Here is a 25,228-nt window from a genome sequence, read left to right on the forward strand (position 1 = left end):
TTACACATTCATTGGTTGCTTCCTGTATGTGTCCTGACTGGGGATCGAACCTGCAACCTTGGTGTATTGGGACGATGCTCTATCGAACTGAGCTACCCAGTCAGGGATTCTTTTGGTTTTTAAGTCAGGAGGTTTTCCAATATCTGCTTTCAAAACCAGAGGGGCTTAATCACATTGTCAGCTGAAACATCATTAACAAAATCTCTGTGATTTTGGGGGGGGGGGGTCAAACAACTCAGAGATGCCGTTGCTATATTAAAATGCTCAGTTCCCATCTACTTATGTGAATGAAGTTTCTCAGCTTTAATACAAAAAAACAGGGCTAGAATTGATATTGAATGCAGTCCCATTCTACAATTAATATTCAACTATGTCCTGGCCTAGTAGCTCAGTTGGTTAGAGCAGGGGTCCCCAAACCTCCCCCTCCCCTGCTTGCCTGTGAGGAACCAGCCACACAGCAGGAGGTGAGCGGTGGTGAGTGGCAGCATTAGGTTCTCATAGGAGCATGAACCCTACTGTGAACTGTTCATGCGAGACTTCTAGGGTGCATGCTCCTTGTGAGACTCTAACACCTCATGATCTGAGGCGGAGCTGAGGCAGTGATGCTAGAGCCGGCGAGCAGCGGCAAACACAGATTATCATTAGCAGAGAGCTTTGCACAGAGACCATAATAAATCAACTGTTTGCAGACTCATTTCAAAACTCTATCAGTGAGTAGCCAGTGACAATTAAGCTGCATCTGGTGGCAGGCTATAAAGCCATCCTCCCAAGCCCAGTCCATGGAAGAATTGTCTTCCACGAAACCAGTCCCTGGTGCAAAAAATGTTGGGGACTGCTGGGTTAGAGCATCATCCTGGTATGCCAAGGTTGTGGGTTTGATCTCCAGTCGGGCATATACAAGAAGCAACCAGTGGAGCATAAATAAGTGGAACAACAAATTGATGTTCCTCTTTCCAAGCTTAATTTTTTTAAAAAGGAAGGAAACTTTCTTTATTTTTTAAAAATTTTGGCCCTGGCTGGTGTAGCTCAGTGGATTGATCATGGGCCTGTGAAATAAAGGATCACTGGTTTGATTCCCAGTCAGGGCACATGCCTGGGATGTAGGCCAGGTCCCCAAGTGGAGGACACATGAGAGGCACCACACACTGATGTTTCTCTCCCTTTCTTTCTCCCTCCCTTCCCTTCTCTCTAAAAATAAATAAATAAAATCTTTTTAAAAAACAAACATGGGTGACCACATGTTTACTTTTTTTTTTTTTGCCTTGGCTGGTGTGGCTTAGTGGATTAAGTGCTGGCCTGTGAACCAAAAGGTCACTGGTTCAAATCCCAGTTAAGGCACATGCCTGAGTTGCAGTCTAGGTCCCCAGTTGGGGGCGTGTGAGAGTTAGTGTTGATGTATCTCCCACACTTTGATGTTCCTCTCCCTCTCTTTCTCCCTGCCTTCCCTTTTCTGTAAAAATAAATAAATAAAATCTAAAAAAATTCAACTATGAATATATAAACTATTGAGGGGGGAAGAAGACAATGAATTTCACAGACAAATACACTTCCAATATTTTTTTGTGTTTATGTTTAATATGTATGAAAATCATAATATTTATGCTGCTTTTCTCAACTGAATGTACTAATATTTGTAGTGGCCACTCAAACCAGATGGAAAGTTCTTACTTAGTGCTTTGTAGTTACATGGAACTTTAAACAAATTTAAAGTTTAATGTATATACATCTTTTGGTTGCAGAGATGTATAATACAGTGATCAATAAAAGACTTTCAAGCATAAAAATAAGTTACATTAAGATTAGATTGTTGAGGGGGAAAGGAATAGAAATACAAGTACAAGGAGAAAAAGAGATAATGTAAAATATTTTATTGCTAAAGAAGGGCTTGTCCATGTACTTTTAAGGTGCATAATGGTGAGCATCAAATCACTATGGAATTTGAATCTTTCTCAATACATTTAAAAGGGTAACATAGTTTTATTTAAAATGTCAATATTGCCCTGTCTGGTGTGGCTCAGTGGATTGAGTGCTGGCCTGCGAACCAAAGGGTTAATGGTTCAATTCCCAGTCAGGGCATGTTCCTGGGTTGTGGGCCAGGTCCCCAGTTGGGGGCATGTGAGAGGCAACTGATTAATGTTTCTCTCCCTCTTTCTCCCTCCCTTCCATCTCTCTAAAAATAAGTCAATAAAATCCTTAAAATGTCAATATTTATTAAAAAGTAAAAATTACATTCATCCTCTGCAACTGTTAAGTTTTAAACTAGTGATAAAAAACATTAGATGTCACCTTAAAAATGAGCTATATTGTCCTATTTTTTCAAGAGGAGAGGTATTACTGGGAATATTGGGGTCCCCAAAATGGGAAGTTCCGCCACTGACCTGGCTGGGGGAAGAAAAGGGGAGCAGGGCCATTGGGAGTTACTTTGCATGTCTAAAGAACTTGGCCAGTGCGTTAGTAATGCTAATAGTTGTGCTTGCTGAGCCAGGGAAATGGGCTGGACTCTAACCTGTGATGCTCTGTAGCCAGAGGGGCTAGCCGAGCCTGAGAGAGAGCAGGAAGGCAGTTCCTGTGTCACTAGGAGATACCTGCCTGGACTAAAAAGGCAATCCAAGAAAGGCAGAAGAAACCAGAAAACTGGCAGGTGTGACCCTTTGTGGGAGGAGTCAGAAATGGAATTACAGTGGAAGATCTGTGCCAGGATTTAAGCCCAAGTGCAGACCAGCCAGTCTCTCTCTCTCTCTCTCTCTCTCTCTGAACCATGAAGCTTGGGAGTGGAGAAGGCTATCTTGACCATGCGGTTTGAAAGAATGCAGACAGACCCCCACTGGCCCATCATGTGGAGGGACCATGTGGTTTTGGATTAAAAGCAGGAGCCTAGCTCAGCATGGATGACTGGAAGAAGCTGGAATACTGAGGGAATCTCTCTAGCTAAACTACAGACTTCTATTTCTTTTCTTGAGAGATGATATCCCAACTGGCCTGGTTTGGCAAGGGGAGGCAGGACTGTGTGATGGTGGGTGTTTTTCTTGTTTCTAAAGGGAGTGGGATGTAATGGCAGAATTCCTCCATTACTCTGAACCTGTATAACTTTTGAATAAAGAGTTCCTTTCCTTTTCATAAGACTCTGGCATTGGGAGTCACAGTTGCTTTGGCGGCAGGCAATAGAACCCAGAGTGGTTCAGTTTCAGAGAAGCAAAAAATTCTGAAGACTACTACTATGGAGGACCTGTGACTAGAAAGGTTGAAAGAGTCCTGACTATAGACATTCTTGGAAGCTAGGTAGAGTTTAGACTTGAGGTAGTAAGCCAACCTCTAAGCCTCAGTTTTCTCATCTCTAAATGGTCCATTCCAGGCTTTTGAATGTTCTGTTGTTACAAAACAGACCCAAGGTGGCTGTTGTATGATATCCTATTACTGAAAGGACCCCCCACTAATTTCGCTATGCCCACCGTCAGAGGAAAGATGTCTCTCAATGCTAGAGAGTTGTGAAAAGGAAAGGAAATGTTTATTTAAAACTATACAGACTTCAGGTTCCATTCCTAGTCAGGGCACATGCCTGAGTTGCAGGTCACGGCCCCTAGCAACCACACATTGATGTTTCTCTCTCTCTCGCTATCTCTCTCTCTCTCTCTCCCCCTCCCTTCCCTCTCTAAAAATAAATAAATAAAATCTTTAAAAAATAAAATAAAATACCAAGCAAATTAAAAAAAACTATACAGACTTAAAGTAGTGACCCAATGTCTTCATTAAAATATTAAAATCTGTTAGGATACCACAGATGCACACAGTACTTCCTTCTCCCTCTGCCCTAAACTGGCGTACAATATCTCAGGAGAAGAAGCAGAAGTCCGTGATTCGGGCTCCCGGCACCATCAGCTGTGTCACCACCTCAATCTCCAGTTAATCCAAAGCCATGTGGCACCTTCTCATGGCCCACCAGCAAGAGTCCTTTCAGCCCTTTTCTTCCAGGCAAAGTCTCTCCTGCTTCCAAAGCCACATGTCAAAAGGGAGCACCCCAAAGCTGTGGAGTCCCCACTCTGCCAAAGTATCATGGTTCTCTCTCCAATGGTTGCTGTGTCTGGGTTTAAATCCTCGAGCCAATCTTCCTCTACAGCCCCATTTCTGACTCCTCCCACAATCCACTACACTTGCCAGCACTCCTGAATCCTTCCAGCTGTACTAGGCTACCAAAGTGGGTCTGGGCAGGCATGGCCCCATGGCATGGAGCCAATCATCTTCAAGCTCTCACTCACGCACTGTAACCAGGGGGAGTTGCCTCCCAGTTACATCTGAGGTGGAAGTCACTCCTTTCTTCCTGGCTCAAAGCATGGCCACAGCTATTTTATATATCCACGAAACCAGTTAAAAGTTATAGATATGTTAAGTGACTATGCCAGAGGTTAGCTGCAAAGCTGTTGCTATGCAAAATAGCTCTCAATGGCCCTGCTCCATTTGTCCCTTCCCCCAACTCAAATCTGTGGTGGGGGAGGGGTAAGGACATCCTATATATCTTTTTTAATATTTCCTGGACACCTTGAATTCTGGACCTCATTCCAAATCCCTGTTTGGGACCCCCCTCTTGGCTGCACCCTGTTACGCTATGATGGGACACAGGAGGGTGTAGATGGTTGATGTGTGAGATAGTGGAAGAAAGTCACTTGGTTTCCTGAATGCAATCTACACCAAGACTGGAAGAAGAAGCTATCAATCTTGAGGGCCATTACTAGGGGTCAGGAGAAGATATTTCCTACTCTTTTAATTCCAAGGTTAAAAAATAACTCCTTTGTTCTTTCCAACGTTCTAGACAAAGTCAAGTATGCTCAATCTCTGATGCTCTCAGAGATACCCATGAACTTGGGGCCACATGGGAAACACAAACCATGTGGCCCCCTTGGTTCCAGGTCATCCCTTTGTGGTTTGTATGTGAGGAGGTGACTGACTGGAAAGCAGGACGCTTGTTGCAAACTGTTGCCAGAACATGCGAAGATCTCTGGGGGGTCCAGAAAGCACTGCAGAAGCTTGGTAGGAGCCAACTTTTCCCTCAAACTGTGTCTCTGGGCAAATCTGGTCAAAATGAAGATCTGAGGAAGTTGTATTAGTCTGGATTTGTGCTTCAAGAAGCAGACTGATTTGAGTAAAAATGAAATTTGTTAATAGAGTATAGAGAAGTTCCTTATGTAATTGGGAGGATGAAGGAGGCACGTTGGAGGTTGTATAGTGAAGAACAATACCAAAAATCACAGCACATACTGTTATAGAACAGACGGGGGGTGCATATGATATACTATTGTTACTGAATTGACCCCCCCTTCTCCTGGGGTTGCTCTGTACTAGTTTTACCCTTCCCTTTGCCAGAGAATTATAACTCTCCATGTTAGAGATTGGTGAAAAGGAAAGGCATTATTTATTCAAGTTATACAGACTTAAGAGTAATGACTTAATGTCTTCATCAAAATCCCAAAGTCCCTTGAAATACCCACAAATACACACAGTCCTTCCTTCCCCCCTTTGCCCAGTCTGGGGTACCGTATCTCAGGGAAAGAAATAGAAGTCCATGGCTCAGGCAGCTCCCAGTTCTTCCCAGTAATCTGTGCTTGGCTGGTAGGCCTCCCTCGGTTCCCGGCACCATCAGCTGTGTCACCAGAATCTCCAGCTAAAGCCGAGTGGTAGTTCTCTGCTAAAGCCACATGGTGATTCTTCTCATGGTTGCGGGGGGTCCCCACTCTGCCAAAAGTGCATAGGTCTCACTGCCACAGCCATGTGGTCCTCTCCTCAGTGGCTGCCATGTCTGGGTTTAAATTCCCTCACCAATCTTCCTCTGCAGCCCCACTTCTGAATCCTCCCACAATCAGTTACACTTGCCAGCACTCCCGAATCCTTCCAGCTTTACTGGGCTGCCACAGTAAGTCTGGGCAGGCGTGGCCCCATGAAGTGGAGCCAACCATCTCCAAGCTCTCATGCAGGCGCTGTAAACAGTGGGAGTTGCCTCCCAGTTACATCTTAGGTGGAAGTCACTCCCTTCTCTCTGGCTCAAAGCATGGCCACAGCTATTTAACATATTCATGAAACCAGTTAAAGGTTATAGATATGTTAAATGACCATGCCAGAGGTTATCTGCAAAGCTGTTGCTATGCAAAACAGCTCTCAATGGCCCTGCTCCATTTGTCCCTTCCCCCAACTCAAATCTGTGGTGGGGGAGGGGTAAGGACATCCTATATATCTTTCTAATATTTCCTAGACACCTTGAGTTCTGGACCCCATTACAAATCCTTCTTTTGGGGCCCCCTGGCTGTAGCACTATTACCAAAAGGACCCACCCTTGTGCTCTGGGGGTTCCCCCCTATCTGTACTGGGTTCTCCTTGTCTGCTGCCAGGGAAAGACATCTCTCAATGCCAGAGATTGGTGAAAAGGAAAGGGATTGTTTATTTAAAAAGTTATACAGACTTAGAGTAATAACTTAATGTCTTCATTAAAAGTACTAAAGTCCTTTAGAATACCCACAAATGCACAGTCCTTCCTTTTTCCCTGTGCCCAGTCCAGGGCACTGTATCTCAGGAAAGGAAGTAGAAGTCTGTGGTTCAGGCAGCCCTTGGTTCTGGCACCATCTGCTGTGTCACCGCTGCAATCTCCAGTTAATCCAAAGCCATGTGGCACCTTCTCATGGCCCACCAGCAAGAGTCCTTTCAGCCCTTTTCTTCCAGGCAAAGTCTCTCCTGCTTCCTAAGCCACGTAGCAAAAAGGGAGCACTCTAAAGCTACACTGTCCCAGATTTCGCCAAAGCTGTGTGGTCCCAAAAATACCCCAGCATGGCTGTCACGCCTGGGTTTAAATCCCCATGCCAGTCTTCCTCTGCAGCCCCATTTCCGACTCCTCCCACAATCCCCTACGCTTGCCAGCATTCCCATATTTTCCAGCTTTACTGGGTGCCACAATAAGTCCAGGCAGGCATGGCCCCATGACATGGAGCCAATCATCTGCAAGCTTTTACGCAGAGGCTGTACCCAGAGGGAGTTGCCTCCCAGTGACATCCTGGGTGGAAGTCACTCCTATCCTGCCATCTCAAGACAAGGCCACAGCTATTTAACATATCTATGAAACCAGTTAAAGGTTACAGATATGTTAAATGACCACATTAGAGGTTATCTGCAAAACTGTTGCTATTCAAAACAACTCTCAATGGCTCTGCTCCATGGGTCCCATCCTCCAGCTCAGACTTGTGGGGATGAGGACATCCTATATATATTTTTTTTTCCTAATATTTCCTGGACACACTGAGTTCTGGACCCCATTTCAAATCCCCATTCTCTCCCCACTCCTTGGCTGCACCCTGTTACAGTAACAGTTCTTATGATGACACTCCAGGTACTGCCACCTCTAGGTGCAGAGATAGCTGCCTCCATGGCTAGTGTCACCAGTCCTGGACTCTGCTCTTACAACTGGAAATTAGGTGGAGCTGCTGCTCTGCTACGTACCTGAATGGATTATTTGTACTCCCTACTTCTTCATCTTCCAGATTCCAGTGCGTCTGATGGGTGGAGCCTTGGTCATGTGGCTATGCTTTAGCTGCAAAGGAGGCTGGAAGCAAATGCCTGACATTTTCAGCTTCTGAAGTGGGAGATCCCCTCATATGAGAAGGTGATTCAGAAGTTAGGAGACCCAAACCAACAAAAGCCTTGAAAATGGCACATTCTGAGCCCAACCATCTGGGTGGCAAAAGGCCCATGATCGTTTATATGAGGAATGAAGGATGTTGTGGCTTAAAGGAAAAAGTTCTTTAGGGGCTTGGGGTCACAGGGGCTCTTATATGGAGAACAGTTTGACTTAGTGCACCTCCAAAGCCTAGAACTAAGAGGATACAAATTTCCTCAATATAAGGAAGATAATTCTATTTGTTCCTAAAAAACAAACCATGTTTCCATTATGAGAAAAAAATGCTCAAAATAAAAATATAGAAAGATAAGAACTCACAGAACCACGACCTAAATGCAACTACTAATAACATTTTAGTGTGTTTCATTCCAATTTTTTTTCTATGCTACTTTTAAAAAAATATTTTAATAGTTTATTTTTAGAGAGGAGGGAAGGAAGGGAGAAAGACAGGGAAAGAAACATTGATGTGAGAAAGAAACATCAATCAATTGCCTCTCCTAGGTGCCCCGTCTGGGGACTGAACCCACAACAAACCAGGCATGTGCTCTGACTGGGAATCCAACTGGTGACCTTTCTCTTTGCAGGGGGACACCCAACCAACTGAGCTATATCAGTCAGGGACATGCTAATTTTTTGTTTCCTTATACACACACACATAATATATATAATTTTTTGTTTCCCAACATATGTATATATACACATATATGTATATGTGCATATATATGTATGTGGGGGTTTTTTGCACTGGAAATCAGGTCATAACATTTTTCACTTTTTAAACCAAATTTTTGTAGGCATCATTTTTTTTACCCTCACCCTAGGACATTTTTTTCTTCCATTGTTTTTGAGAGGGAGAGACATTGATATGAGAGAAAAACATTTATCAGTTGCCTTTTTAGATCTATTCCAACTGAGGATTGAGTCCATAACCTAGTATGTGCCCTGACCAGGAATCAAACCCACAAACTTTCAGTCTATGGGATGATATTCCAACCAACTGAGCCACACTGGTCAGGGCTGTAGGTATTATTTTTAATGGCTGCATAACATTCCATCAAGAGCATATAGCATAATTTATGAAATATTTCTCTGCTGTGGGACAATTAGGTTATCTCCAGTTTTCATTGTTTCAAACAATATTGCAATGAGCAATGGAATTATGGGATCTAAACATTAAATAATATATTTATTAAAAATATTAAATATGCCCTGGCTGGCATAGCTCAGTGGATTGAGTGCGGGCTGGGAACCAAAGTGTCCCAGGTTCGATTCCCAGCCAGGGTACATTCCTGGGTTGCAGGCCATAACCCCCAGCAACTGCACATTGATGTTTCTCTCTCTCTCTCTCTCTCTCTCCCTCCTTCCCTTCCCTCTCTAAAAATAAATAAATAAAATCTTTTTAAAAATCTTAAAAAATATTAAATATTATATACTTTTATTTTTTAAAAGAATTTATTAATTTTTAGAAAGGGGGAGGGAGGAAGAGAAACATCATTGTGTGATTGCCTCTCGCACCCCCCACTGGGGACTTGGCCTGCAACCCAGGCATGTGCCTTGACCGGGAATCAAACCAGCAACCCCTTGGTTCATAGGCCGGCTCCCAATTCACTGAGCAACACAAGTCAGAACAAATATTATATCTATCCTTTTAAATATAAAAGTGAAATGAGGTGAAAATGTATCTTAACAGTGTTCCCTGAATTCTTTTAGGGAGAGAGCTATCTTTTTTAGGGGAAATAAACCTGTTAGGTACCATTAACATAAAGTGAGATCTTCAGGGCATGAGTGTTGACAGGAAACCTAGCAATGGACAAATGCAGCTAAGATGTCTTTTTCTGCCTGAAAAGCCAGAGGAATTTGTTTTTACTCCAGAGAGGGCGAGATAAAGAAGAGAATAGCAGGGCAGGGAGGAAAGGCAGCACCATATTTTTTGGACTATAAGACCCCCCCCCCCCAATGTGGGAGGAATAATGGCTGTTAATGCTGCTGTTGAGTTCTGTTTACATTTACATTAGTGAAATATTGTTATTTATGTTATTAAACATTTTACCACATTTTTTGCTTCAAATTTTTTTTCCTATTTTCCTCCTCTAAAACCTAGGTGTGTCTTATGGTCCGAAAAATATAGATAATTTGGGGAAAGACCAGGCCCTAAGGGGTAAATGGCCAGTTAGAGAAAACCTCAGTTGAGGAATTGTTTGAGTTGATAAGATGTAGCTATATCTACTTAAAAGGAAGAAGGTACATGTACTATAGAGAAATGCAACAAATGTATATATAAATTTGTAAAGCCATGGAATGATTTGTGTAGAACCTCAGAATATTTATAACAGTTTATCAAAACCTAAAGTATATTTTTGAACAATAAAAACCTTCCTTTAAAAAAAAGAAGTACCAAAGAAAACCTCAATTGGGGGTGAGAAAGGACTTTAAAGAGTGTCTTTTGTGTGAGTTTAAACTATTTGCAATGCATCACTTGCCCTGCCCCAGGGCCCAGAGTATCATAATGACTTCTGTACCCATGAATGTTGTGTGGGAAGAGGTGTGGGCAGTCCTCAGGAAGGGTGGAGTTTCATCTCCGCATTTCTGACTGCGGGACTGCAGAGGCCAGGCTGAAAAAGGAGTCTACTGTGAGACAATTGTCTTAAGGTGAAATGGCTGTAAAATCAGTATTTAACTAATAAATTTATCTGTACTCCTCAAAAAAAGAAAGAAAAAAGAAAAAGGAGCCCAGAAGCAGAAAGATTTAGGAGAATATTAATCCCCAGAGATTTGCAGAAATTCTAGGGAAGGCTTTGACCTCTACTATCCATTCTCACTGTTACTGAAATGGAACTCAAGGGGGGCCTGATACTGTTACCAAAACAAGTCCCCTCCCCTGGGGTCTTTCTGTTCTAGGTTTGTCTTGCTGCTGCCAGGTGCTAGGAGCTGTGGCTCTCAATGCCAGAGTTTGGTAAAAAGGAAAGGAACTATTTGTTCAAAAGTTATACAGGTTTAGAGTAAGGCAGAATGTCATCCCTAAAATCCCAAAGTCCCTTAAAACATCCACAAACACACAGTCCTTCCTTCCCCATTTTGCCCAACCAGGCCAGGCAGGGGTACCAGATCTCAGGAAAAAAGAAGTCTATAGCTCTGCTAGACTCTCGGTTCCTCCCAGTAATCCGAGCTCAGCTGGGCAGGTCTCCGGCAGTCCCCAGCACCATCAGCTGTGTTGCTGCCGGGATCTCCAATTCTTAATCTGAAACCACGTGGCACGTCCTCCTGGCCCACCAGCAAGAGTCCTTTTACCCCTTTCCTTCCCGCAGGGTCTCGCATTGTCCTTCCCGTCTAGTCCTGTGTTGTCTCTTGTACATTTTTTCAAATCACTAAGAGAGAGCTCTGCATGGCTGCTTTCCTGCTCCCTAAGCCATGTGGTCAAGGGAACCTCTTCTCCGCTCCCAAAACCTCATGGTTAAGCCCCCACATGGCTGCTGTGCCTGGGTTTAAATCCTGAGGCAAATCTTCCTGTGTAACCCCATTTGGGTCCGTCCACAATTGGCTACAACTGCTAGCACTCCTGTATTTTTTCAGCCTTTCTTGGCTGCCATAGTTAGTCCAGGCAGGCATGGTCTCATGGTGTGGAGACAACCATCTCCAAGCTCTCATCAAGTGCTGTAAGGGGAGCTGCCTCGCAATTACATCATGGGTTTAAGTCACGCCCATCTCCCAAGTTAGCCTGCTGTTGATATGCAAAATAACCATTTTTCGTATGGATATGAAGCTGGGCTGTTATTATTGATATGTAAAATAACTCTCAAAGGCCCTGCTCCAAGCGTCCCATCCCCCAGTCAGACTTGTGGGGCTGAGGATTTCCTATATTCCAAGTTCTGGACCCCTTACAAATTCCTGCTTTGGGGACCCCAACTGCACCCCATTACATTGCTTCAATCTCAAAGGGCAAAGAGTTGATATTTGAATTACAAAAGTTATGCATATTCATTTTATTTTTATTTTACAAAATAATTTATTTATTTTTAGAGAGAGGAGAGGGGTGGGAGAAAGGGAGAGAAACATCAATGTGAGAGAGAAACATTGATTGGTCACCCTTTCCCTCCACTTAACCAACGGAGCCACACCAGCCGTATTAATTTAAAAAACTAGAAAAGAGCCCTGGCTGGTGTGGCTCAGTGCATCGAGGACCAGCCTGCAGACTGAAAAGCACTGGTTGGATTCCGAGTCAGAGCACATCCAGGTCCTCTCGTCCAGTGAGAAGTAACCATCCGATGTATCTCTCACATATTGATGTTTCTCTCTCTCTTTCTTCCTCCCTTCCCCTGTCTAAAAATAAATAAATAAAATCTTTAGAAAAACCCCTAGAAAATAAAAAGAGAAGCAGAAAGGACAAAAAAAAAAAAAATCACTCAGCCCTGGCTGGTGTAGCTCAGTGGATTGAGCTCAGGCTTCGAACCAAAGTGTCACAGGTTCGATTCCCGGTCAGGGTACATGCCTGGGTTGCAGGCCATGACCCCCCAGCAACCACACATTGATGTTTCTCTCTCTCTCTCTCTCTTTCTCCCTCCCTCCCCTCTCTAAAAAAATAAATAATAAATAAAATCTTTTAAAAAATCACTCAATAGTTCTACCATCTAAATATCTAAATATCTAAGGGTGTGGCCTGAGATATGTATGCCAGAGAGGAGGGGTAACCTTTAAATATAGTGGAGAGGAGGAAGTTACCCATTGATCATATATCCCTGAGTTAAGATGACAAATGCAGCTTCTTCCACCAGACTTTATCCCAGCTGCTAGATCCTTTTTTTTTTTTTTTTTTTTTTTTGAGAGGGGAAGGGAGGGAGAAAGAGAAGGAGAGAAACATCAATGTGTGGCTGCTTCTTGAGTGCGCCCCCGACTGGGGACCTGGCCCGCATCCCAAGCATGTATCCCAACCAAGAATTGAACCTGCCAGCCTCTGGTTCATAGGCTGGCTCTCAATCCACTGAGCCACACCAGCCAGGGCTTTAAAAAAAAAAGTTAATTTATTTTTACTTTTAAAATTATTTAAATTATTTTTTATAGGTACTTTTTTATAGTATATCTGAAAGGGCTGGTTGGGATAACAGGTCCCTTCCAGGTCCTAAAGACCTGGGTTAAGAAGCAAGAACAGAATTTTCTACAACAGCAGGGAGGATGCCCCCCCCCCCCCATTTATGTGGACAAGGGTATTAGATAAGTACATGGGAAGATAGGTAAGAAGTCCGGAACCATAAATTTCTAGTTGGAAAAGCCTCTCGAGGGAGGAAGTCCTTTTATTAAAATTACAAGCAGCGCAATCTCCTCCAGGACAGTCTGGCTGGAGTCTGAAGATTCGGGGCCTGTTGCTTCCTTACAGCAAGTCACGCACCTTTTCCTCATTGGGTGATGAAGAGGCTATACTGGATGACACTCTAGTCCCTTCCAACTTTAAATTCCTTTTTGTGTTACTTGCTAGACTTGTTTTTCAGGCCTGGCACTGCCTCCCAGTCCCTTCCCCAGCTGCCACGCCCGCATCTCCCACCAGAGTGCGCTGCATGCAGGCCCAGGGCAGCGTGCAGTGGGCGGAGTGGCAGAATAAAGGAATGTCCAGAAGGCGTGGTGATTGGCCCGTTCAGGGGTGGAAAGGGGCGTGGAGAGGGGGGCGGGGAACCCGAGCTGCGCGGTAACGTCACGATGTCAGGGGCGGGGTCGGGCCGCGCAGCGTGTGACGCCGCAGCCGCGGCGGAGCTGGGGATTAATGGGAAAAGTTTTGGCAAGAGCCTTCGGAGCCTGCGGAGCCTGCGGGACGGCTGTGGTGGCGCGAGAGGCTACCGGGACAGGTCAGTCCGAGTCGGGAGAAGCGGGTAGGCAAGCAGCGGAGGTAGACGGCGGGCCCGGGCTGAGTCGACCCACGGGGCTGGGACGCAAGGCCAGGAGGGGCGTGGGGTGGGGAGAGCCGCAGGGGTCCGCGGACGGAGCCGCTACAGCTTCCCACCGCTTGGACCCGGTGCAACCTGCGGTGGTCCGTTGCTGCCCTGGCGCCCCGCCGCTTGTGTGCCTCCAGCCCTTTGGACCTGCACTGCTGTTTGAGCACGAACTGCAGGCCTCCGCATCCGACTCTGTGACCCTACTTGGGCCTCGTGGCTCCGTCTCCTCCCACTTCTGTGTTCCGAGAGCCGGGTCTCGGGCTTGGGGTTTTCTCCTATTCCTCATCCTTGCCTCTGACACCTTACTTTATTTCTTATCTGGTGTCCCCAAATCCATTGCCCCCTATCCAGGGTCTCCGTGGGGATCTCCTCTGTCCCCCTCGTTATCCTTGTCTTCTGCCTTCGTCCTTCCTCCATCCTTTCTCTCTTTTCCCATCCCTGTCCCTTCTTTCCCCCGTTGCCTGGTCGCTCTCAGTATTAAGATTCCCCATCACCATCGTGGTGTTAACTAGGCTTTTTCAGCCCCGTGCTTGCTTACCCTGTTTACCTAAGCCTCTGCTATCCTGGCTACTCCCCCATCTCCCATCTTCACCAGAGGGTCTGTTTTTGCCCCTCTCTCTGATTTCTGTATTGTCCTTGTCAGCTACCTCCCCTTCTCTCCAGTGTTGCTTCAGGGAGAAGCATGAGCTCCACACACTAGTGTGCTTTTCCCTCCACCTGCAGTTGAGATATTGGTGGGGTTATAGGGTGTTCAGCTCCTGACTGAAGTAAGGAGCTGAATTCTGAGGTAAAGAACAGGTTGGTTATGTCTGCGTGGGAGAATTTCCTGGAGTGTTGCATCAGGGATGATGTTCAGTTTGTAGACCATTCTAATCTCTGCTTTAATGCTTCTTCTTTATGGGTTTGTTGACTTCCAGGAACCCTTGGGAAGAGACTGGCCGCCGAGTTGGGTGTGTGCCAGGCCTAGCTGGAGGCCTCTTCCAACTCTTTTCCCCTTCCAGGAAACAGGCTCTGTGTCTTTGCGCTCTGGATGTATTGAACATATTTAAACCACAATACCCCAGCCCTTTCTCTGCCCCGACTCCCACCTCTGCCCTGTGCCTCATCCCCAAGAGCTAAGGGAAGTCTTTAGAAGATATGTCCCAGAGAATGCCTGTGTTTCTCAACCTTTTTCCTCTGTACTGACTCCAGAATTTTTTTTCCTGTTTGAGTTTTAAATAGATTGCTGCCCGATAGCTCTAGGGCTGGCAGACATCTGTCCCTTTTATTATTGGTGGCTTGAACCAGCTGCTGATTTTCCCTTGTGCATCTCTGATCCACTGGCCTCCGGTGTCCGTCACTCACTAAGCAGGTTCTCTTGAAGTTTCTCCCTCCATTTTCCTTGGGAGCTTGATTTCCTGTTGATCCAAGAGTTGACACTGAAGTTCTGTTCCCTTTCCTAGGTGTGACATTGAATGTCAGGTCACTACCTGCCTGGGCAGTTTGTGGGGCTGCATTAGTTAGACTGTCAGGAACTTCAGTTCCCCCTAGTCATAGAGATCATTCTATCTGGGGCTAGAGAGCCCACCACCTTTGTGCTATGTCTGGGTACTTACTTAACCTTCTGCAAGGTAGAAAGTTCTTTTCAGATGTCTTCAATTTGAAGTCCTTTGTTTGGCGTTAGCCCCCTAGAGAAATCATCAGGAAATAACATATCCTCTGTTTCTGCCCAGTCTGGTCTTGGAGGATTCAGAAAGCGTGACCCACTCTCCGTTTAGAAGTGAAGGCCTGTTGTCTCACCTGGCTCTGGGTTTCTAGGTCTTCTCTTTTGAGGATCATGCTCTCTCTCTTTGAGCCAGAATTGGACACAAAATTGGCAACTTCCAGGAGCTTTGGTGGAGAGCCAACTAAACCAGCTAGACCAGACTTCAAAGTTTTGGAATCCTCTTGTGCACAGAACTTTTCTGAGAAAGGAATAGGATCGCGGATGGCTGAGTCAGTCCCCTTTCTGCTGAATTCATGGGACCCTTCCCAAGCGGCACTTTAGGGAACTTGGGCAGAAGAGACCAAAAGGGGTCCCTTGTTCCTATGAAAACATCCCTCTGGGGTTTTAATGGGTCATTCTAATGAAGTTGCAGTTGTATGTTTGGTGGTAATTTAGTTTAATCTCTGGCTCCCAAGGATTTTGCCTGACTCTTGAGCAGTTTGCTACTCCTCTGTCTTTGCTCACCTTCACTCTCCACTGAGAAGGTAGGTGAGAAGGACTTGAGAAGAGGTTAAGTTCAGTCCTCGTGAAGCAGCTTGGCCGCCAGCAGCTCTGGCTGGATAGCTTCTTGCAGTTTGTCCCCTCTGTCGTTTTCTGTGTGGGTAGTCATGATTGTCAATTACCAAGTTTCCACTTAGTGATTTTTATGGAGCCTGGGTCAGCCTGCCTCTCTTTTTCAAAGGTGTGAGCAGACAGGGCTCTGACCTTATTCTACAGACGGTGTAGCCTATCTCTTCCTTGCTTTAATGAACTGAGTTTACTGAACCCCTCATTTGTTTGGCTGCCTTCCTCCCTGCCCCTTCACTGCTACTTTCTTCTTTGGTGTGTGCCTCAGCCTACTCAGGAAGAGCTGCTGTTACTCAGCCTGCCAACTCCACCTGTGGTTCCTCAAACCCCTTCCCCCAGGACCCATGAGAGGACAGCTAGTGTTGGATGCTGGCCTGGGAAGCCAGTGGGCCCTGCTGTGGGTAGACTGCAGCTGTCCCAGGCCTGCGGGTGCTGGCATGTGGGACTGGGGAGCTCCTCTCTCTCAGGAGGAGTCAGACCTGTCACTTCTAAAGGCTTCACCTATATCCTGTCACTGAGCACCCCTCTCCTAGGGTGTGCCCTGCCATCTGGCAAGCTAGATTGTGGGGCTCTCCTGCAAATGCCAGGAGCTGTGCACTATCCACACGGGGAACACTTTTTCCTCCCTATGCGGCATCTCTATGGACTCTGTCCTGCCAGGCTGTTGCTCGTGTTGTGTCAGAAGTTCTGTGTGTGATGCCCTTGTCTGTGCCGTGTTGTCCCACATTGCCCAGCGGCTGCTGCTTGTAGGTGGTTTGTTGTCCCTGAGCATTTTTCTGTGCCTCTGGATCTAGGGGGAGGAGCTACTTGCAGCAGCTGAGTTCCATCGTGTCAGAGGAGAGCTGGGCACTTGCTTGAGTCTGGCAGGGAGGAAGTGTCGCTCACATCAGATTTCAGACATGTGGGTGTTCTTGCTTGGTAGGTAGTTCCTGTCTTCACAGCTCAGAGGCTGGTGACTGGGGTGTGACTCCAGTCCCGTCTCCACGGGCTTTGGTGAAGGAATCAAGTATGACTCAGGGAATCTCCATTTATGATCTGCTACCCACTGGGAGTGCTGGGCTCTGGCTCTTTCTTCACCTTGCCAGCTCCGTCTGCCCCACCCTGGTACAATCAGCAGAGCTGGTGTCTTCTTACTTGGAAATGAGCAGACTACTTCCAGGATTGGGAAATATTTGCTGACTCAGGCTCAGAATGACAACATATCAGGGTATGTGTGTGAGGGACACAAGCGGAGTCAGTTTGCCTTAGGAGCACTCTTAGAGCCCTAGTGTTTAATTATAACACGTTAGAGCTGCTTTTCTGACCCCTGGCACTTCTGAGCTAAAGATGTTGGGTTTCTTTCTGTCCTGCAGTGTTGCGTGGTGTTTTGGGCATGTACGTGGTACTCACACAGCGGCTTCTGCTCACCGACAGATGAGGACAGATGCACCAAAGAGGTAATCCCATCTTCCTTACCCAGGGCCCTCTAGCGACTGACACACACATCCCAGATTTAGGGTCCTGGCCTAGAGGATGAAATAGTTTCACTAGGGCTGAGTCCCAGATCCCCAGTGCCTGTTACAGTATCTGGTACTCATCACTTGCACATAACAGGCACTTAATAAATAATTATTGAATGTCTGTAACTTACATAGTTTTTGTGGGAGCATTAAGATTTTCACCTCTACACCCACTAAAACATAAACTCCACAAGGACAGGGACTTACTTTGTTTCCTGTTGTGTCTAGGACAGTGCCTGGGACAGAAGATGCTAAATAAATCTTTGTTGAATGAATAAATGCTCTTTCAACACACTCTCTTCCCTGCCCGCTGGGTGCCAGGCCATAAAGGTGGTGTTTATTATTCTCTATTCACTTGTATGACAGACATTTTTGAGTGTCTGCTATGTGCCAGGCACACTACTGGCACTTAGGTAATGATGATAGTAAAAGAAACCCACCAGAATCAGTCCCTGTCTCGTGGGTCAGTAGTTTGCTGGCATATGTGAGAGCTGGGCATAATACACAGAATTCTTTCTTCCATCCCTGCAGGGGTAGTGGGTCCCACCAGAGCCTGAACAATGCTCTGGGCTTCCCATTGCCATTTCCCTGTTCTCGGGATGCCTGGCAGGTTTTAGAGACTCTCAGAAGGGGAGCTCCAGGGAATTGGATGTTCATTGTCCCAAAGAGGGAGGCTGAGCTCTGGTGGGGTCCCTGCTGGGGGCCGGGGAAACGAGGGACTCCTGTCTGATTTGTTTTGGTCTCTGAGTTTCAGCGGTTCCAGCAGTTGTTTATGGGCTTCACTTCCCTTTCTCTGCTTTAACAGCCCGTGGGCTTTCCTGTTGCCACACAGGGTGCTGAGCCCATGTGTCTCTGTCTGTGGGGGTCAGATTGTTTGTGGGCCTTGCAGGAAGGCCTCAGGCAGGGGCCCCTCCTATCCTCAAACCCATACCAAGGCCTTTCCTCTGAAGGAAATGTGAAGGAGGAAGAAGGGGGGCTTGGGAGGCCTCTGAGATTCCCTGACAGGAGATGAAGTGGAAGTTCCCCTGAACAGGCAGAGCTGCTGAGTTCAGTTGATTTGCTTTGTCATTTGTTTCGGCAGCAGCTGGCCGTTGTGGCAGCGATGTGTGTGTGTCCAGGGGTCAGTTGTTCGGTTCATCCCTGAGCTGGACTCCCCGTTCCAGCTAGAAGTGTTCTTGTTTAGTGTCTCCTGGCAAAGTGAGGCTGTGGCTTTATTAGGTTTTTCAGTGTTAATATCAATATAAAAAAACCCGGTGTTGCCATCTTAGTCTTTCCTATCTGAGGCACTTTTGGGGGCCAGGTGCAGTGAGGGGTGTTTTGTACATGGTCTCGGGCCCCAAGAGTGTGGAGTCTAGGTGGGGAGAGAAGACATACGCACAAAAAGGTATTTAAGACGCCAGAGAGCTGGTGTGTACTGAGAACGTGCCGCTGTCCAAGGACGCTCACTCAGAGGAGCCTGTCATTGCTGAGGGTCGGCTCTGTCCCTGAAGGAGTGGGTTTCAGATTGGGCTTGAAGGAGAGGTGGTTCATTTTGAAGTCAACCTTAGAATGTTGTAAAACAGTGATTCTTAAACTTTTGGCCTTGAAACCCTTTTACGCTCTTAAAAATTATTAAGGGCCCCAAGATCTTTCATTTACCAAATTGGAAATTAAAACTGAGAAATTTTTAAGAATTACTAACTTATTAATTCATTTACCATAATACTTAAAACCCACATTTCTCACAGATGAAATTTTTAATGAAAGACAGCTATTTTTCAAAACAAAAATGTTGTGAAGGGTGAGATTGTTTTACATTTTCCTAATCTTTTTAATGTCTGGTCTAATGGAAGGCAGCTGGATTCTCATAACTGTCTTTATGTTCAACTTCTTAAAATACATCTTATTTGAAGGAGATGAAGCAAATTTGATTTCACATGGAAATCTAGTTGAAAATGAGAGGGTTATTTCATTCTGTTCTGCAGGTAATTGTGAATATTCTTTGACAAAGATGATACCAAAACTTGACAAGTGGTAGAGCGATCCTGAGGGTTAGTTGGAATGTGGGGTCCGAAACCCTATCTATAGGTTTTCTGTGCTTTGTGGCCTTGAGATCCCTCTTGCCCTTTGAATTGGATCTTTTACTTTGAATTGGTCATTGGTTCACTGAGTTGTAGAGATCTTGTAAATGTTGGCATTTCATTTTACAACATCAGTGAATAATATTCATTAACAACACCAATGATCTCACAAAAAGTCTTCAAGTATTGGAAAGCTGTCGAGTTCGCAGTGGTGGATACAGGTTTTCCATCATTTTGAATTTCTCATGAAAGCTTGGTATTTTTTTTTTTACCATTGGTCATATACTGTCAGATTTTTTTTCTTGAAGTGCATGTGTCACTCATTAATTTTCAAGAAAAGTTTGTCAAATACCCAAATCTAAATAATTATAATTTGTTCATTTTTTTCCAAGTAAAAATTGTGTTTCATGAGAAAGTGGCTAGTTTAGCTTGCAACTCATTCACACAAATGCTTTTTTGTATAATTTCTATTTTGTAACAGAAGATTTAAAAGACATGTACTCAAGAGTCAAGATTTAATAAATTAGTTTTTATTGGTTCATCTAAGACATTCCTAAGTGAAATTGGCACTTTATTATCTTTAATGGTTCTATGGGTTAACTGGGCTCAGGTGGGCGGTCCCCAATTGGGGGCTGTAACTTGCTGTAGTCAATTGGGCACTGGGGCAGGAGTCATCTGAAGGCTCAGCTGGGCTGGATGTCCATGCTGGCTCACTCATGTGCTGGCACTTGGCGCGGGCTGTTCACTAGAGTGTGTGCATGTGGCCTCTCCATGTACCTTGGGCTTCTCACAGCGTGACAGTTGGATTCTGGGTAGAAACATCCCAAGAGTGAGTGTACTGACAGATCCGTGCATAAATGGTGAGGTTTCTTATGACTTTGCTTTAGAAGTCACAGTGTCACTGATGTATTTTCTTGATCATAAGACCAGTTCAGATACAAGGGGGGGTCTGCACAGGGGTGTGAATGCCAAGAGGCATGATTTATTGGGAGGGAGAGAGGCCTCCTGGAGACCAGCATCCCTTATGTGAGGTAACTTGGCCTGTATCTGAATACTTCTAGGAGAAAAGTGCATCTTCTCATGGTTTCCATTCTCGGAAACCATTGTTGGCAGTATCTAGGTTGATAGCTTTTGAAAGCCAGATGAAGGAATCAGCACTTTGGGCAGTAGGTAGCCATTGGTGGTTTTGAGTAAGGAGTGATTGTATTAATGTTGCAAAAGAGGGGAAGTGAATGGAGAAAAAATGGAGGTAGAGAGGTTGGGTAGGAGACTGACTACTGCAGTAATTTAAATGTTAGGAAATTCTTCCTCATATAATTTTGAGTTTCTTGCCCTGGCTGATGTGGCTCAGTGGATTGATTGCCGGCCTGGGAACTAAAGGGTTGCTGGTTCGATGCCAAGTCAGGGCACATGCCTGGGTTGTGGGCTGGGTCCCCAGGTGGGCATGTGCAAGAGGCTACCGATTGATGTTTCCCTCTCACGTCAGTATTTCTCTCCCTCTCTTTTTTCCTCCTCTTCCCCAAATAAATAAATAAGTGAAATATTTAAATTTGAGTTCCTTTGGTTACTGTTAAAATTATTTATTTTGATCTATGTGCCACACAGATTAAGTACCTAAAACAGGGGTGGAGTGGCACCCCCACCCCTGTTGTTTAGGGGTGCTGATACACAGGAGAGATTTATGGGTTCACAAAAGTTGAGGCAACTACATTTAGGTTTAATTGTCAAGGTTCATTAAAGTTAATCATAATTAATTTTGAAAAAAGCAGGGAATATAGAACTTCATGTAATACCACTAACAGTGCTCCAAACACACTTCAGTTTCAGTACCATCCACCAGCAGGAAGTGAGAAGAGAGAGGGGACAGGCTGGAGAGTGGCAGGGAGAAAGACCACGGGGCAGGGAAAGGAGGAGGTCGAGAGGGGGAGACAGCAGAAAGGTTTGGAGGAGGACGGGATTGGAGGAACTGCCTGGGGCACAGAGGAGGCTCCCCATGGACTAGTGTCAGCAGAGCTGGCTCCTTCTGTGGTTCCCCGTGGCCTTGGCTCCTGGGCTTTAGCACCTCCTGGCCTTTCCCTGTCTCTGTAGCTCTCTCTGCAAAGACACCATGGAAAGGGCTGGAGTGGGTTTGGTGTCAAGCAGAGTTAAGACTCAGTAAGTATGATTAAAATGAACCTCAGTAAGTAGTGAGCTCAGTCTGAGGTGCTGAACTCAGGGAGACGTGCTGGTCTGCGCCAGTTCCTCCTGATGTGCAGGCTGTGGTGCCGGGAGCCCAGCCTCTGAACGGGCGTCTCTGCCTCCTGGGCTGGCGTTCAGGCAGTGCATTGAGGCGCCCCTCCTTTTTGTTTCTAGCCCAGTGTTCAAAGCCTAACTTCTAACTCAGCCATGTCAGCGTCTCAGGGGCTCCCCTGAAACCATTACCGAATTCTCCATAGCTAACAGCTTGGAAAGAGTTCTCTCATGAAGAGGGTGCTGAAGGAGAGGCTCCCAGTATCCTGGGGAAACCACCACACGCTTAAGTTCATTTCTACATTACTGTTTTAAAATAGATTTTCATTGCTTCTGTGTGTAATCTGCTTTAATTCTTTGAACCTTATCTTACTGCTGCTTTTCACATTTTTCTCATCTATGAGTTGTGGCTTCAGTAGCACAGAGTCATTGGTTACCACCACAGTGGCCCTACAGGCCAAGTTTGCTCTTTCAACAGCAGTGTTAGCCAAGCAGGCTGCCCCACGTGCACAGCAGTCTGCGGGCCCGCCCATCTCACAGACAGGCCACCCGTGAGTGTGCCAGACTCAGAGTGCTACTCATCACCCCCTTTTCCAAACAAGCAACTGTGGCAATGCTTTTCCTCAATTTCCCTTAGTTGCCTGAAACATTTCCTTGTTTATAACTCTCATTTTACTTTTCTATGTCCGCAGTTCCATTTCCTCTAGCACAGGGTTTCTCAGCCCAGCACTATAGACATTGTGGGCTGGGTAATTCTTTGCTGTGTGGGCTGTCAGTGTATTGTAGGATGTTTAGTGTCATCCCTGGTTTCTGCCCACTAGATGCCAATACCTGCCTCCTAGTCCTCCGGTGGTGAAAGCCCAGAATGTCTCTAGACATTGCCACAGGCCCCTGTAGGGGGCAAAACCACCTGTAGTTGAGAACCACTGCTCTGGCATATCCCCACTAAATATTTCTGGCCAGCTGGGTGCAATAGTGAACCAGTAAAATCAATAAGATAATATAGTTCTTACATTGGAAATTTACCCTAGTCAGTCACCTCACAGAGGGTTTCGGGGGTGGAATGAAATCGTTCACAATGAGCAAGGTGTTCCAACTTAGTAAGAAACCATGTGATGTCACACAGCAGAGGGAGGGTATCTGAGGTATATAGCTGTGTCCTGGAGTGGTTGTGTTTCTCTAAGTCTTTCCGTGTTTGGGCAGAAGCCACTTTCCTGCAGCTCCTAGTGGTGCCATGTGGAGCAGGGTTGGTAACATGTGGCATGTGGACTGTCACTAACCAGTCAGTCCCTGCTGTCAGACATTCCTGGCTGATCTGATCACAGCAGTCTTCCTCTCCAGACCCAGATGGGTGCTCAGGGCCCTCCACCCAGCTGTTCTCATGAGGGAAAGCTTATCCGCCACCCTGATCTCAAGCTTGTTGGCCTGATCCCGACTGTTTTATTTTTGTTTTGTTTTCAGCCTTCCCTCCCATAAAAGCCTTCAGGACAGTGCAGAGATCCTGATGGGTTCCCCTTGACCCTCCCCACATGTATCCTGAGACGAACTCCTTAGTGTCCACTGGGGGCTTCAGACTGGAGAACAGAAAACTACCCTTCTCTTTTAAGAAGATCCTCCAAGGGCCATAGTGCTCAGTTTCATGAAATTAATTCCCCACTCCCTAGTATTACACCCCCTGTTGTCCTGTAACAAATCACCATGAACTTGTGGCTTAAAAACGTATTTATTTTTCTACAGTTCTGGAGGTCAGAGTCCAAAGTTCATTTCACTGGGCCAAAGTCAGAGCTTGGCAGGGCCAGCAGCAATCATAGCCAAAGACAGACCCTGGCCTGGGATGCTGCCAAGACTCCTGATCTGACTCACTCTTTCTTTCTTTCTTTCTTTCTTTCTTTCTTTCTTTCTTTCTTTCTTTCTTTCTTTCAAAAAATGTATTGATTTCACAGAGAGAGAGAGAGAGAGAGCGCGCGAAGCAACAATTTGTTGTTTCATTTATTTATATATTCATTTGTTGATTCGTTTTCTTTTTAAATCCTCACCTGAAGATATGTTTATTGATTTGAGAGAGAGAGAAATAGAAATATCAATTGGTTGCCTCCTCTACATGCCCCGACTGAGGATCGAACCCACAACCTAGGTATGTGCCCTGATTGGAAAGCAAACCTGTTGCCTTTTGGTGTATTGGATGACTAAGCCACCTGGCCAGGGCCTTTGGTTGTTTCTTGTATGTGCTGTGACCGGGGATCAAACCCACATCCTTGGTGTATCAGGATGACACTCTAACCAAATGAGCTACCCGGCCAGGGCTGACTCTTCTTTTGTGTGGACCAGAGTCCTGAACTATGTCTCTTCCTAACTCTCAGAGTCTGTCTTTCATGGTGGTAGACTAGGCAATGTCCCACAAAGATATCTGAGTCGTAACCCCTGGGATCTGTGGATGCTACCTTCTATGGCAAAATGGATTTTGCCGATGCTATGCAATTAAGGATGTTGAAATGGAGAGATTATCCTAGATTATCTGATAATCCAGGATAGGGCCCTAGGTGAAGTCACATGTCTTTTTAAGAGGGAGGCAAAGGCAGATTTGATACAGAAGGCAGTGTGACTGCTACAGTGGAGTGCTACAGTGCTGGCTCTGCGATGGAGGAAGAGGCGAAGGAATGCAAGGGATGAGCTGTAGAAGCTGCAGAAGGCAAGGGAACAAATGATCCTCTAGACCACCTGGAGGAAGTGTAGCCCTGCCAGTACCTTGATTTTGGCCCAGTGAAACTGACCTTGGACATCAGACCCCCAGAACTCTAGGGGAATACGTATGTTTTGTTTTAAGCCACAAGCTATGGTGGTTTGTTTCCATGGCAGTAGGAAGCTACTGCAGGGCTTACCCTCTGGTAGGTGACTTGGCTGACCCTTGTTCTTATTTTATGGTGGTCTAAGAGCATCCCCTTCATGACAGTGGAGATCTAGGTTCAGCCTCTCTCCAGAACAATGTTTGAAACAATATGCTCTCAGGGGAGTCTTGATGACTACTTGGGAGTAACACAGAAGGCCTCAGGTAGTGTCTGATCCTCGCTTTTGGACCTCACCCCACACATTCAATTAGGTCAGTAATAAAGGGTTTCTTTCAGACTGTTGAGGATCCAAGATTAGTTTAAATCTGACTAATTTCACCTTTTCCTCCTCTCATCTTCCTGCCATTCATTCAACAGGTATTTATTGGGCACCTTCTGTGTGCTAGCCACTGTTTGAGGTGCTGGGGATGGAGGAGTGAACAAAGCAGATAAAACTATTTCCTGCTTTTATGGTGGCTGTGGTGGGGGACGGGAGAGGGCCAGAATTAAGTAGAAACTTGTCAGATAATGATAAATACTATATTGAAAAATAAAGCAGGGAAGAGGTAGTGGCAGCTTTAAATAGAGGACTTGGGGACAGCCTCGCTGAGAAGGTGACATTTAAGCTGAAAGGGGAGACTGGGCTGTGTTTGGGAAGAATCTTAGAGGTAGAGGGAAAGCAAGTACAAAGGTCCTGAGGCAGGTGTGTTTGAAGAAGCATCAGGAGGCCAGTGT

General features: G+C 45.7%; 1 protein-coding gene across 5 annotated transcripts in view; it reads left to right on the forward strand.

The window, feature by feature from the left end:
• Positions 1-13,333: 13,333 nt before the first annotated feature.
• PPARD (peroxisome proliferator activated receptor delta) overlaps positions 13,334-25,228 on the forward strand; it is a 92,138-nt gene continuing 80,243 nt past the window's right edge. For 2 of the 5 annotated variants that reach the window (XR_004902716.1, XM_028509897.2), the window contains exons 1-2: positions 13,351-13,482; positions 17,233-17,316. The gene's annotated coding sequence lies outside the window, so the exon portion shown is untranslated. Of the gene's footprint in view, positions 13,524-17,232; positions 17,317-25,228 lie in introns of all 5 variants that reach the window. The other 3 variants (XM_028509896.2, XM_036023985.1, XM_036023986.1) reach the window with 3 other exon arrangements.

The sequence above is a fragment of the Phyllostomus discolor genome, chromosome 4, assembly GCF_004126475.2.
Source record: "Phyllostomus discolor isolate MPI-MPIP mPhyDis1 chromosome 4, mPhyDis1.pri.v3, whole genome shotgun sequence".
Taxonomy (NCBI): domain Eukaryota; kingdom Metazoa; phylum Chordata; class Mammalia; order Chiroptera; family Phyllostomidae; genus Phyllostomus; species Phyllostomus discolor.